This window comes from Pteropus alecto, unplaced genomic scaffold (genome assembly GCF_000325575.1).
Source record: "Pteropus alecto unplaced genomic scaffold, ASM32557v1 scaffold78, whole genome shotgun sequence".
NCBI lineage: Eukaryota > Metazoa > Chordata > Mammalia > Chiroptera > Pteropodidae > Pteropus > Pteropus alecto.
Window position 1 is genome coordinate 5,151,209 of NW_006443124.1, and position 12,337 is coordinate 5,163,545.

A 12,337-nucleotide genomic window follows, 5' to 3' on the forward strand; every position below is an offset into this window, starting at 1 on the left:
GGAGTGGTAGTTCTATACTGTTATTTTCTCTTGGTATTTTGAGGATATTAACTCCCACTATCTTCTGTGACTATGATTATATTATAGACATCAACCATTGCTTTATTAAGGCTTGGTATAAGTCCGCCACAGTGACACTGAAGGTGGAGGCTCTGTTTGAGATTCTGAGCCACAGTCTGTTGTGCTCCAAGAACATCCATCCTACAGGATGGGAGGTGGGTAAATGCAGATAACTTGGGGCCCTTAGCAGGGTGGAGCTAGTTCTTGCAGGTCTTGGGGTCTGGCAAAGTTGGTGGCAGAGTGTGATTATTATTGTTGATAGGAACATGCTGGCAAAAATTTGTTCTTTATTTAAAATGTTGTTCTTTATCCTTAAAATTCTACAGTTTCATTTGTTCTGCTTAGTAATTAATTTTTCAATCAAGGATTCATGTCTGGGTTCAGTTCTAAAAAATTCTACATCATTTTCTCTTCAAACATTGCCTTTGCTTTCTACATCTAACACCTCTCCTTCAGAAACTTCAAATAGATATATGGTGGAGCTTTTCGATCTATTGTCTTTCTCTCAATTTCTCTTAATATTTGTGCTATATTGTGTTATTCCTTGTTTAATCATCTGATTCACTAATTTTTTAATTAACTATGTTCAATATACTATTTCTCCTATACATTGTTTTTATTTCTACAATTTCCCCCCAAAGTTTAAATTTGTTTTATTTCATAACCACATGTTCTTAATTCCTAATTATCAGCTTTTGTTTTATTGTCTCACATTGTTTTACAGCTATTGGTCATAGTTTAAAATAAGCACATTTAAAATTTTCAAAATTAAAGTCTATTATTTCGATTTCCTTGTGCATGTAGTCTCCTGTTTTACTTTGCTCCATTTCTAGTCCATAGAGTTTTTAAAATCTTGTATCTGGGTATAGCTACATATTTTTTAGTTTAGTTTATTTTTCTCTCATATTTTATTTATTATGTTTATATACTCCAAATGATAGATAGCAGAGAGGTTTCAAAATATACTAACACTGACTTCTCCTTTTTGACTAGAAGTCAATTGTACTTAAATAACCTTGAGACAGCTGAAAAGAACTCATTCAACATACAATAACCTAGAAAAAGAGAACTTGGCCTTTAAAAAACTGCATTAAGAATTTTGTGTATTTCACAGATAGTTTTATCAAGAAAAAATTGGTAAGTTTTCCAGGTCTGAGTAGTAAAATTAAACAATATGTATGTGTTATCCTTTAATAAAAAGCTAACATTTAAAAAGTAAGAGGTCACATTTAAAGTTTATTGAGGTAAACTAATCACTAACAATTGAAATATACTGATAAGTGACAATTAGAGCTCATAAGCCCCCTAAAAGCTTATCCATGTAAAATACACTGCCAAGTTCTAGTTCTGATGAATAAGGACTATGAGAAAAAGGTGCAGTTTTTTTCTATGTGGTGTTAGATTACAAAATTCAATTTTAAACTAAGTTTATTTTCTTTAAAATAAGTTTATTTTCTTTAAAATCACGGTCATGGGTACCCAAGGCATGCGTGTGTGTGTGTGTGTGTGTGTGTGTGTGTGTGTGTGTGTGTATTTTTTTTTTAAATTAAATTGCAGAGGCTGTGTTTCATGATGTTGGAGAACATTGTCTAGGGAGAAGGGCCAGAATCACAAGAAAAGGGAGGGTGACTGTTTTATCCTACATATGTACTAGAGGATTCTGATACTCTCCCTTCGGGGTATGTTCTTCCAACCTACCACTGTGTATTAATCATTACCTTAGTGATCTACTGTTACTGATGAGATTAATATCCCTTGGGAGAACTGAGATGGAAAAAAGATTAAAGGCACTGTTCTAGGGCTTTTGTGTTTAGCTCAGTTTCTAAAAATCACAAGTAACAAAGAAAAACCAAGCTTATTCAGTTTGGATGAAGGAAGAATGATCAATTATAAAGCAAAGATGGAAAAAGAGCAGAACTCAGCATTGATGCAGATTAGTTTGTAGAGGCTCTAGCAATGTCTCAAAGTGGGGTCTATAGAAGTCTGGTCATCAGAATCTCCTTGGATATGAGTTAAAATGCAGACTCCCATTTCAGATCTGCTGAATCTGAACGTCTGAAAGTGGGGCCGCAAACCTCATTTTAAAAAAGTATACCAAGTTTTGAGAATTACAGTTAGAGAAAAAAGTTTTATAACCACATTTCATTTAACAAATCCAGGGAGAAAGAAATATTTTATCTGAAATAACACTCAGCTTTACATTTTTGATAAGAGCCTGAGATATGACACAAACTGAATAAAAGTTCATATTTTCACACAGTATTTTGTGAAATGAATTTAGTTTGTTGAATGTTATAACAACTTCTTATTCAATAAGGCAATAACAAACATACTTAATAAGCATTATATTTAAGAGTGGCTTGATACTGAAAAATTTATTTTAGATGGCCTGAATTAATTATGATCCAATCACAATTTATTCTGTATTATAAAGTAAGCACTGCTCCTGAATTTAAACAAATCTTTTTGGATTACAATAGATATTAACTTTGCTTGACTTTTAAAACCATCAGGCACAAATTCCACACACTTTTTCAAAAGAAATGTTTGCCTATGAACAAGTATTCACCTTCTTAAAAACCAATTTCAGAATGTGGTAACAGGAGACAATTTTAAGAAGAAAATTTTAAGTTTATATAAATTAGGGCCTGAATAATATAGTAAATAACTACTTTTTTGTTTATCTAAAGATTATGTAAAAACAATCCAATATCACCCTAAATCTGTTTCAGATTTTTGATGAACAAGCTAAATGCAAGGGACTTTATAATTGAGACTTTCTTGTATCTTAACTCACCCAATAAAGAATACAAAAGAACTATCTGAGTAAGAAAATCTATTTTCACCTAAGAGATTTTTTAGGAATACCACATAAAAAGAATACTAAGAAGCAAATTACTAGTAATATAAATCTCTTTTTATTAGAACTTCATATTCTTTTTCATTTGAAGAGGATTTCCTTTGTCACCCACCAGGGTCCTGGAACTTGTTGGCTGGAATTCAGATATCCAGGGTTCTGGTAACCTACAACATCTATTCTTTATGTAGTAGCTTACAAGCATCAAAGGCCACCCTCACCTGATGCTTGGCCGGATCTATGCCCTCCAAAATAGTCTTCATGTCCTCCTGCTTGTCCTGTGAAAGGAAAAAGAAGAACTCACGGATCTGATTCCAAAAATAAAGATCACATTTGGCCATGAAGACCTTGTGACTGGTACTTTAAATACTGGGCTTTGTTAACTCAAGATCTTCAACTAAAAAAATTCTCATCTGTAGGGACCGTAATCTCAGGAGCAGAGAACGATTTTTTTAAGGTATGATAATGTGGTTCTCTACCACTATAACTTCAACATAAAGCTTAACATGAAGATATAATTCTGCTGAATTATTTGAATTCGTGCCTTTGTCTCCAAACACAACTAAAGCCACAGAATCAAGAGCAATATCTTTTAACATCTAACCAAAGAAAATAAATCAAACGATTTGGGAATATCACAAGTTGGAAGAAAAATTAAGGGAAATACTGTAAGATGATTAAAAAGTAATGTAGCACTCCCCCGACCCCAATTATAAAGGCACTTAGTGCTTACATTTTGCAACTAAAATGAGAGCTTTCAAAGAACTTGAGAGATGGAAAATCTGTATTTTCTCTAGATCTAGACTCTTGACAGAGAAAATACTTGAAGTTGAGACAGGGATATGGTTGAGGAAACAGTAATAAATTTTCAGTCATTGATCATAGTTAATTAAATCTCCAAATAAAATAAGTGTAGCCCAGAGAAGATTTCGCTCTAAGTCACTCCTACCTCCTACCTGGGAGATGTGCTTACCCTACAGAGCTGCATGCTCTTGTGGTAGAGATTTGGTGAGGAAGTATTTTGAGACAACATGATTTGAAGAAGCTGATTGTTAAGGCTCACTTCTTCTCCCTGCCCCAACCCAATATTATTTTCAACAAATAGGAAGCCCCATTCAAATGTGAATGAAAACCACAAAGTATCCAACATAGAACCTATTAAGAAGTTCCTACAAAAACGGAAACAATAAAATTTTAGTCAAATATTCCCCTACATATTCAAATAAATTAAAGAGAACATGAACTCTTTAACCAGTTGGACAAAGAGATATAATAGCAAGAGGAAGATTTAAAAGTGATTTGGAAGAGCTGAAGAAACTAAGTAATAATGAAACCGCGAAAACCGTATTAGAAGCATTAACAAGTATACAGAAAAAATAGTGATCTGAGGATGGACTTAAGAGAGAAACAATGCAGAGGAAAAGGACAAAGAAATGTAGAGGAAAAGGACAAAGAAATGAAATACATAAAGATGATACTAATAGGGAGAGCCAATATATGGATTAAAAAATCTCAGAAAAAAAAAGAATACAAAAAGAAGTATTAGAAGCTATAATAGAAATAGACTGAAGGAGGAGAAGGAAGAGTAGCAGCAAAAATCTTCAGTTAAAAAGCACTCACTATCTTCCAGGAAAGATAGAATAATAAACACCAAGACACATCCTGGTGAAATCACAGAGGTTTATATATAATGAAAGAATCTTAGGATAATCCAGGCGGAAATAAGAAGTTATTTACATATAATGGGGAATATTCTAGCAGGCTCTGGCAATATGCAATATCACAAGACAGAATAGAGGGCTTAGAATTTTGAGAGGAAAAAAACAAGTGATTCAATAATTTTCTATATGACAATATTAATTTATAAATACAACATACAGTAGTCTCAAAAATGCAAGCACTTGTGACTTCCTTTTTATTTTTCAGGGAAGGGGAATAAATTCAAGTCAAAATACCATTATCAGCCAGCCAAAGGTTAGGGAAGTTCAGAAACTCAGGAATTAAGAAACTACATAGGAAGGGGGGAGGTAGATGGGGTACAAGGGGTCAAATACGTGGTGACAGAAAGAAATCTAACTATGGGCGGTGAACATACAATGCAAAATATATATGACTAACTGTTGAATTGCAAAAGAAAATAATAAATAAATAGAAACTACATAATATGAACAACTATAGTAAAGACTGAATCCACCTAAATGTACAGTTCAAGTTAAACAATTATGAGAAATAGTCATATAACAGAATGTAAATGTTATAAAACCATGATATTGTAAAAATATCTCTTGAAAATCCTATTGTGGAAGATACATTAATCTTCTCTTTCAGAATAAAGTCAATAGACATTGGCTGAATATTTGATTTGTAAAAAATAAATCTGTTCTTTAAAGAAATTAACAAAATATTTCAAAATTTCCATTTTTAAATGATGTCTGAATATTCTTCCAGAAAGTAACTTTATACCTGTGTTTTATATAGTTCACCAAAGCTATATGGGAGTGATTAATGAGCAGCTCATAGGGCTACTTGGAACATAGGGAGATTTTTTAGATAAAACAAGCATAGAAACTATGATCAAAGATTAGATAATTAAACCATTTAGAAAGGAAGGAAGGAAAGAAACGAAAGTAAGAAAAAGACAGAAATCTAATTCATGTTAATGAGAACCTGTGGAATCAGGAGGTCTCAATTGTTAATACAAGTATAGACTGGTTCAGCACTTTTGACCAATTCGGCGGCAGCTATCAAAAATTTACATGTGGATCCTTTGATAACCAGCAATTTCACTTCTAGGAATTTATCCCTGTAGATATATTCACAAAAGTAGCAAAGATATGTAAATGTGCTTAATGATATTTAGTGCAGTACCATTTGTAATATTTAAAACTGTAATAACCCAGATATTTATGAATAAATAACTGGTTAATAAGTTATATAGAACACTGAGTACCGGTGAAAAGGAATGAGAAATCTATAAGAACTATCATAGAAAAACAATTAAAAAAACGTTGCAGAACAGAATATGGGGTAACAAATCCATTTGTATAAAAAAAGATATATAGCCCACATACATAGAATATACTATGCGTGGGTGTATAAAAATGTCTAGAAGCACACTCAAGATATTGCTTAAATTAAAAACCAATCTTATGAAAGAGGACCTGGTCAACATTTCTGTTTCATTAAGATTTAATATAGATAAACTGATCCTTCAAATCTTGTTCTTTCTTTTAAGGGAAGTCCATATCGAATATCATTTTAAGGAAATAAATTCCAGGAATAAGACAGAGGATGCTGATGTTTCCATTTGCTCAACTAGTCCAGGAAAATGCCCCTCAAAAGTTCATTTGGCTGGCAGTAGTATACTACAGTCCAAGGAAAGCAACGAGGGTCAGAGAGCTTACTTTATGGTTATGGATGAAAATCAGTGATAGACCACAGTCAGATATTCAAAGGGTCCAATTTCCTCAGTGCAAAAGTACTTCAATTTTTATTAAAATGTTAAAAATAATAAACCCTTAGAAAAGCTATGGTCAACACTACAGAGAAAATCAGTGTTTTGAAAACCAAAATTCTATTTCAATAGGTAATTACATGAAGAATTAAACACTGATAAGAATGTTCTTTCAATATATTTAACTTTTCATCATATATACACAAAACATCTCTGAAAGGATACAAGAAACAAACAACATTAATTACCAATAGAGAAGAAAACTTGGGTGCCCATGGGACATTTTACTACTTTGTGAATTTTGAATCATGTAAAAGTATTACCTACTTAAAAATAAGAAAAAAATATTTTTTCAAGCAATTTTAAGATTCTGTTAAAAGTTTAGCCACAATAATGAGGAAAATGACTAAATGACATAGGACCAACTATTATTCAATATGGCAAAACCTCCATAATTAACAACACTGTGTGCCTACTATACTTCTTCAAGTTGGTCCTATTTATTTTCCCTGATCCGTTTCATCTAAAGCAGATTCATTATGAGCATAAAGAAAGAAACTCTGTTCTATCTCTCATGGTATCCTCTCTCACTTCCACCCCTATCTTCAAGGTAACAAACATCTGAAAGTAAAATGGCATTCTAAATTCTTTGTTTTTCACTGAACATTTCTTATGTATACTTGAAATCCATGCTGAAAAAACAATCCTAAACAAAGGAAATTTTGATAAGTTTGAAGACATAAGATGTAAAGATGATGTAACACAAGTTTATTCTGCTACTTGAAATAAATTTTAACTTCAGAAAAGAATAAATGTACAATTGAAGAATTCCAAAGGTAACTGGAGGGACTACATTCTTGGCTAACCTTAGTATCCTACAAGGGAAGAGGAAATAGTTTACTTAAGACAAAATCAATGTCAAGAAAAATCTTCCTACTTCTTTGATGATATTTGAGTAGGATAAAATATTGATAGCAAAAAGACTGATAGTGGAAGAGATAATAATTTAGCATTATAATGCCAGATTATTCTTTATTGGGGTATCCTTACTAAATTAACTGCATATTTTAAAGACTAATAACATTTTTCTATTAAAATAACCAATGAAATATTATATAATAAGCTAAATCTGCTAATTATTAATTTTAAATAACTTTCAAAATAATGTTTGGGGTCATTTAAGATACATCGAGTATACAGGAAGATTTTAAGGGATAGAATAATTATGTAACACTTATCGCATTATTAGTAATGATGATTTATATTTCTAATATTCATTTTCTTTGAGGATCTCATAACACTTTACACAGTCTTGAGCTAACAAAACACTCAAGAACATCTAGTCCATCTAACACATCCAAACAGGTAGTTGGTTAACTTGTTCTTTAAAAGTCATAAAATTAGATTTCTTAAGCTAGGTCATTAAAAATCATCTGGTCCCAACCCCCTTATAAATAATGGAGAAGGAAAAGGATGAAAAGGAGGGGAAAAAACCCAAGAGAAGCCTATGAAAATTTAAGTGATCTGCCGAGAACACCTAGCAGAGCCAAAGTAAGAATATTTCTATGACCTTGATGAAATAGTCCAGAAAATAATACTAGATTTCATTTTACAGATAGGAATACTGAGGGAAATGTTTGCTTACAGATCAGTGATATTTCATGGCAATGATAAAAATTTAAGTGACCTGTCTAATGTTCAGTGCATCAGCTCTTTCTAAACAACTAAGCGTAGCCTTTGTCACTCATTAGACCTCCATTCAGATCTAGGATTATGGGATGCCTTTCATAGGCATTTCTTCCTTTAAGTAGGTCTACTTTTGAATAAAAATGCAGGCCTACATAATGCTAAATTGGGCTACAAAATCTCTTGATAAGAACATAACTTGAATGTATGTATTTACCTTCTCTAATATCTGTTAGATGTTCATTATGGGAAATTCTCTTTGAGTTCAAAAACTACTGATCAGTTATACTATGGTATACCTCTTCTAGAAATAAAAGGCCAAGGAGCTGGAGACAAGAAATACTTATTTACCTGATTTCTATATCACTCTATCTCCCATACCAATTTTAGCTTTGTTGGCAAATACGTGTGAAGAAAATTCTACAGATGACAAATATTTCCTCTATCTTAACAAATGTATCAAAGTTTTAATGCTGAAATTAATATGCCATGATGTAAAGAGAAAGATTCTACCATCTTCAAAAATGGTTTGAAAACACACTCACCAAATGAAACATCTTGACATGTTAGCCAACACAATGTTGCCATCTAAAAATACTATCCTTACTATCATTAGGGACTTTGGAAACTCAACTGATAGTTGTCTTTCATACACAAGGATCATGTCTATAATAATAAAATGCTGGGCATGGAAACCAGGAAAACACACAACAAAGTAGGTCGAAATTAAAAGCAAGCAAGAGAAAAAAGAAAGTAGTGTTTTATTACCCAAATTGTATTATTCAATAGTTAATTACATAAAATTCTCTACCTTGAACCTGAGAAGTAAAAGTGAAGCGGGGCTAGAAGACTGTGGTAAAAGAAATCAAACTCTAAGTGCTTGAGCTGAAATATGCTATAGAGATGAGAGCAAGTATGAAATATTAAAACTTTGCCTTCTGGTCTAAAGACTGGTAATTGGGGAAAATGGCCTAGGGTAATACAGGACACCACAGCAGTGGCTCAAAGACTATGGGAGTCTGTCAACTTGTTTTTAAATGTCCTTATTGCTTGTTTCTGATAAAGCAGTTCAGTAATAAATTTGTAGGGAGGCCGATAATATGAAAGCTCTTGTTCTCAGAAATAATTACTTTTCCAAAGAGTTTGTTTGTTTTTCCTAAATATTTCTTTTAGATTTTAAGTACTACAGAATACTAATGGTTTTAATACAAACTTTCTTACAGCACGTTTACATCATACTACACCTGTAATCACACCTAATACTAAAAAACAAAACAAAACAAAACAAAAACCCTGAATCCAATAAACAAAGATGCTATGTAGAGGAAAAAAACACATAAAATAATAATATTTATTTCAATATACAAAGATTCCCATTAAGGTGGTAACAAGAGATGTAAATAACAGAAGATATTAATTAGGTCATTTTTTTTCAGAGCTATTTATAGAATAAGTTCAATGCTTTTAGTTAAAATGATTCTGAATGTTAAACAGAGAGAATTTTCAAAAAACTCTGGAATTAATGAACAATTTTTAATTTCATTTAATTACTGACTTTTCAAAAAGAACATTTTAAGTGGTCTATTTAAGAGTATTAAACTAGTGCAAAGGTTTTAAATAATGGATTATTCAAATTTATGCAATTAATAAAAAGTTAGATAAGCTACATAATCCATAATCTCTAAATACAATGGGTATTCGGTGTGCTTTTAATTGGAAACATCTATAAATATTTTTAATTTAAAATATTTTAAAAGTAGAAAAGCGAAGTTTCAAGTAACTAAGTTTCAGATTGGAAGATGCACATATTTTGAGGATCTATCTGAAAGTGCTCTAGTATGCCATCAGTTCTGGCTGTGAATTTTTTAAAAGCAATAAATAAGAAAACTTCTAGATTTCCTTTAAAATTCTATTAAGTTCTCAATTATACATACTACATTTAGATGAGAAGCCATAAAACTTCTCAGTTTCATCTCAGGAAACAATATAAAAAAGCTAAACTGCTGCATTAAATTTTTTTAAACCACAATTAATATATTAACTGATTCTGGTGCAGAACATTTTAAAGAATAGGAAACAAGTTTTAAGGCTCTTTTTTAAACAATATAATATCAAAACCTTGAATTATGACAAAAATTAATCTCTAAAATCTAATAAAGCATAAGGGTTGGTCCAGATTGTGTTCCAAAGTTACTTGTACATCCTTATTTAAAACTGAGGGTAAAAACAGTTTCCAAAATAATAAAGGTTCTCAGCCAGCCTACAAAAACATGTATTTAACTCAAAGAACTAGCAAACCTAGATATCAAGAACACACCTATGAGATGCCAGGAATGGAATAGATCTCCACTCCATGCAATGGGAGTGGAGAGTTTTCCATCTGCAAACCACTGGAGGAAATTATTATAGTCTAAAACAGATACTAGGGGGTGGTAGCAAAGACTGAAGGACAAGAAAGATGCTACTGCCTTGTTAGGTTCAGCTAGTAAGAATTATCAGTTACTTTTTCTCAGGATTTAGGGAATGATAAGCCTGATTCAATCACTTGTGTTTGACTAGGTCTTTTATCCCTCTCTGGATAATAAAGCCTGAAATTACCAAGTTTACTTATAGGTTTTAAATATCAAACTTACTAGACTTTCCTATACTTTCTACATTTTCTATAAAGAATATATAATTAGAAAAAGAACTAATATTAAAATTGAAATATCTCTCCATAGAGTGCAAAAGCACAGAACAGGCAATATATTTTTAAACGTTAAAATCAATATATAAAATCATTCGAAAGAAGAAAAAAAAGTTATGTCCATGAAGTTATTAAATCTAACAGTATTTATAATAGTAAAAAATAAAAAGTAGGTCAGAAGTTCAATAATAAGTGAATGATTATGGTTCATCAACTTGATGGAATATTATGCAAGACATAAATATAGAGACTATGTTATAATATGAAAAAACACAGGGGAAAAATAGAAAACAACTATATTATACTAAGAGTATAATTATACGTAAATATGAATGCAAAAGATAGACTGCAAAATAGAAAAATAAACAATTATGTTAACAGTATTACCTTTGTATTTAATTAAGATATGTATTTATCTGAGCCATTTTTTAAATCTTATATTTTGAATGTAAAATAGTACAGTAAATTCAGATCTTTCTATCTGTTCATTTAATGCAATTCTTCTAAGGAATTCTAATCATAAACACTGCCTAATTCTAGAAGATTATAAAAATAAAAAACTTGAAAATATTTCATACTAGATTTGTAACTCGGTCAAAATTAGTTAAGGTTTTGCTATATATTGGAATGCATTTAACAGACATTTCCTCTTTTTTCCTATTTAAGATTTTTGTAAGAACTCTCAGCAAACACATTAAGAAAGTAACTTTGCTGTAGAAAAATGGGAGAAGGAAGAAAAAATTCAGATAAGAATTCTGAGGATAAGAGTATTAAACTTCGTTTACAGTATCTAAGCTTTAATGCTCTACCCGATTTCTTTATTTCAAGTGATGAAATACTTTAATTTTTCATTTTTATAGATGACCCAAAGCAACTCTAAAAAAGAAAAAAGATATAGAAAGAAGGCAGAAGATCAAGATCTACTTAACACATCTCTCTGTCATAATTCTCAAATAAAAAAGTACAACTCAGAAATTCTAACTAATGGGGAAGATCCTAATTAATGAGAATGAATGCTAGTATTATCGTCATAATATTTAGAATTCATAGAAATGATAATAAGTGACATATACTATACACTTACTTTAGTCAATAATTATTTTCTAACAATGTCCTCAGGCATCTATTTGGGAATGTCTGTTATTGGAAATGGTTTAAAAGGCAATGCCTGCAGTTTTTTCCAAATAACTGAAGCTATTAAAATGGATTCATTATAACATGTCTCATAAATTTTTATGAAATGTATAAGGGAATTCTGGGAGTTACTCTAGAAAGCAGTTTAAAGCACTCTCACAAAATAAAAATAAATCAAAGCACACATTTCAGCAAGAAGCATGAACCTTTAAGTAGGATATGATTTACAATTTCCCTAAGTTGTAAGGAATATTACATATATGAATCTGCCAGCTAATTTGAAATTTTGAAAATCCAAAGCAGAAAATACTAAAAACAGAAAGATAATAGAATGCTTTAATAATATCATTAAGAAGATGATATCAGTTTTGTTTCTAGAGAAACAAAAGAAATCACTCATCGTGATTTGACAGATTATTCTATTTTGTAAGCATATCATTGAATTTAAGGTATGTCTAAT

At 31.1% G+C, this 12,337-nt stretch overlaps 1 protein-coding gene across 1 annotated transcript in view; it reads right to left on the reverse strand.

The window, feature by feature from the left end:
• LOC102883516 (ankyrin repeat and KH domain-containing protein 1) overlaps positions 1-12,337 on the reverse strand; it is a 90,608-nt gene that overhangs the window by 42,729 nt on the left and 35,542 nt on the right. The gene's annotated exons all lie outside the window — the stretch shown is intronic.